The sequence below is a fragment of the Ursus maritimus genome, unplaced genomic scaffold (assembly GCF_017311325.1).
Source record: "Ursus maritimus isolate PB19 unplaced genomic scaffold, ASM1731132v1 scaffold_16, whole genome shotgun sequence".
NCBI classification, from domain to species: domain Eukaryota; kingdom Metazoa; phylum Chordata; class Mammalia; order Carnivora; family Ursidae; genus Ursus; species Ursus maritimus.
In genome coordinates, this window is record NW_024424008.1 from 3,158,232 (window position 1) to 3,161,392 (window position 3,161).

The following is a 3,161-nucleotide window of genomic DNA, read 5'->3' on the forward strand; positions in this document are numbered from 1 at the left end:
TCTCTGGGTCTGACGTTTAGTTTAGTTCAGTTTCGTTTTTTGGAGAGAGAAGAGAGGTAGAGAGAGTGTGTGCACACGCGAGGGAGGCCAGAGGGAGAGAGAGAATCTTCAGCAGCCTCCCTGACAGTGCAGAGCTGACTCAGGGCTCCGTTTCATGACCCTGAGATCATGGCTTAGCTGAAATGGTCAGATGCTTAACTGACCGAGGCTACCAAGCACCCCTCTGGGTCTGACTTTTAGAACTATGGTAACATTCTTAAAAGAGGTACAGTACTTTGGTGGACAGTTATGAATTAGTTCAGGAGCCATAAAAGTGAAGGACAATGTGCTAAAATCTATGAGCTCCATGATAAGGCAGAACACAGAGGAGAGATGTAAGGATAAATAGGTTTTCGCATCAGGCACTATTTTGGAGTTTGTGGTTAATTCAGTTAACGTGGATATGTTTTAAGCATGATCACAATTGAATCTAAGAGGTTGAAACTGGATTATTTTGAAATAATATCTAATGTGAGTTGTATACATGATTCTGACACCAAAGGCATTTCAGGTTTAGATGTCCTAGTCATACAAACCTAGGAATAGGCTCTGACAGAAACAATCAATAAATCTGGAAGAGTCTTTAATACTGGGATCATTCATGGCTCAGAGCATTTCCACCTGTAAAATGGCACCAAAAGCAAAATACTTACAAGTTCGTAACGTTCTCTCCTGGAGGCCTCAAAAACTGAGTTTTATCTTACCCCAAATTTCACAGAAACATAGACTATCAGAATAGAAAGGGAAATTACAGTCATTTAACACGAACACAGGTCTGAGGCGTAAACCACTCTACAGTATTTCCATTGAGTAATTATCTAGATTGGCCTAAACAAGTATAGTTCCCTACTCTCTTGGATCATTCCCTTTCATTTTTACAGTTGATTCTTGAACAACATGTGCCAGCCCCACATATTGGAAAATCCTCACACAACCACTGACTCCTCCAAAATTTAAGTTCTAATAGCCTACTGTTGACTGGAAGCCTTCCCAATTACAAAGCATTCCATTGACACATATTTTATAAGCTATATGTATTATATACTGTATTCTTAAAATAAAGTAACCTAGAGAAAAGAAAATGGTCTTAAGATTGTAAGAGAAAATACATTCATATCACTGTACTGTATCCAAAAACATCCACATTTAAGTGGAGCCATGCAGTCCAAACCTGCATTGTTCCAGGGTCAACTATAGATAGTTCTTTGCTGTTACTGAGACCTTCCTTATGGTAAGTCAGAATCAATTTTCCTATATCTTGAATGCACTTTCTCTAGTTTTGGTCCTAGAACAATTTTCAGTATCCTGTACCACAACCCACCGACGTCAGTTTCTGTATTGGCCCAAATTCAATTCTCACAGCTAACCACCCACTTGTTTCTGGGGTGCTTTGGCACCCTGTATTCATTCTGGTCATCCTCCTTTGATTGAGCCCACTTTACCCAATGAATACCTCTTCCAAAACCAAAAGAGAAATTAGGATTTTAAAATTCGAGCTTACCACTCTGCGGCTGACCCCTCCATAGGCTTAGATGCCTGTAAGCACATCTCACTGTGGCTCAGCGTCTCCGGAACGGTCGATTCTGGGGTCTACTTTAGGTTTCATAAACCCTTAGTCCAAACAATCTGGCTGACAGCCACTTGCCTGTTTTACCCATACTTTTACTCAGTCACATGTTTAGAGGGGATTCCATGACAACCATTCTACAGTTGCCATGGATATGATTCCAGGAACAAGAGACCTCAGTAGTCAGGAACTACGGATTCTGCAGTAGAAGACCTCCCCTGACGTAATATCTAGTAGCTACATTTCTTACTTCTTCCATTCATGCTTCCATGCATTCATTTTAAAGCCATTTATTGAGCTCTTACTTCATTTTATCTTATCTGACTCTAGTTGTAGCCAGTATACCCAGAGCAATGCCTGACACAGAATGTGTTTCAATCAACATTTTTGCATTTGTTACTATCCTTTTAGAATTACTGGATCTGCACCACAATAGACAATCTGTAATCTGGGGTGTGTGAGGATCAGAGAACAATCTCATACAAACAGCACGTGCTAGTTGAAGTAATATAGACAAGGATAAAACAGTAATAGGTGTGGGGCGCCGGGGTAGCACAGCAGTTAAGCGCCTGCCTTCAGCTCAGGGCGTGATCCCGGTGTTCTGGGATTGAGCCCCACATCAGGCTCCTCCGCTGGGAGCCTGCTTCTTCCTCTCCCACTCCCCCTGCTTGTGTTCCCTCTCTCGCTGGCTGTCTCTGTTGAATAAATAAATAAAATCTTAAAAAAAAAAAACCAGTAATTAGTGAAGCTGGTGAAGTGGCTGCCCTTGATCATCTAAATGAGATCGATTTCAATAACAGAAAGAAAAGTAAGGAAATGTAAATGAACAATTTACATTTAGAGAAGTCTCCACATGAGGAAGAAGGACTAAAGAAGGTTCATGGGAGAAAATGGGGTTGTGAGCTTTTCTTCTTTCTTTTTTCTTTTTTTCCTTTCCTTTCCTTTCCTTTCCTTTCCTTTCCTTTCCTTTCCTTTCCTTTCCTTTCCTTTCCTTTCCTTTCCTTTCCTTTCCTTTCCTTTCCTTTCCTTTCCTTTCCTTTCCTTTCCTTTCCTTTCCTTTCCTTTCCTTTCCTTTCCTTTCCTTTCCTTTCCTTTCCTTTCCTTTCCTTTCCTTTCCTTTCCTTTCCTTTCCTTTCCTTTCCTTTCCTTTCCTTTCCTTTCCTTTCCTTTCCTTTCCTTTCCTTTCCTTTCCTTTCCTTTCCTTTCCTTTCCTTTCCTTTCCTTTCCTTTCCTTTCCTTTCCTTTCCTTTCCTTTCCTTTCCTTTCCTTTCCTTTCCTTTCCTTTCCTTTCCTTTCCTTTCCTTTCCTTTCCTTTCCTTTCCTTTCCTTTCCTTTCCTTTCCTTTCCTTTCCTTTCCTTTCCTTCCCTTTCTTCAAGATTCCTAAGTCACTTCTCCCTTTTCCTTGAAGACTTTCACCCCTGAATCACTGTCACTTTTCCCAACTCCTACTCTTGTTATAGATCTTAGGTATTCTAATTTTCACATAAAATGAAATATTCAACTACTCTGCCTTCTCAGAATTCCTTGATCTCTGTCCTCCAGTGACCTCAGCCA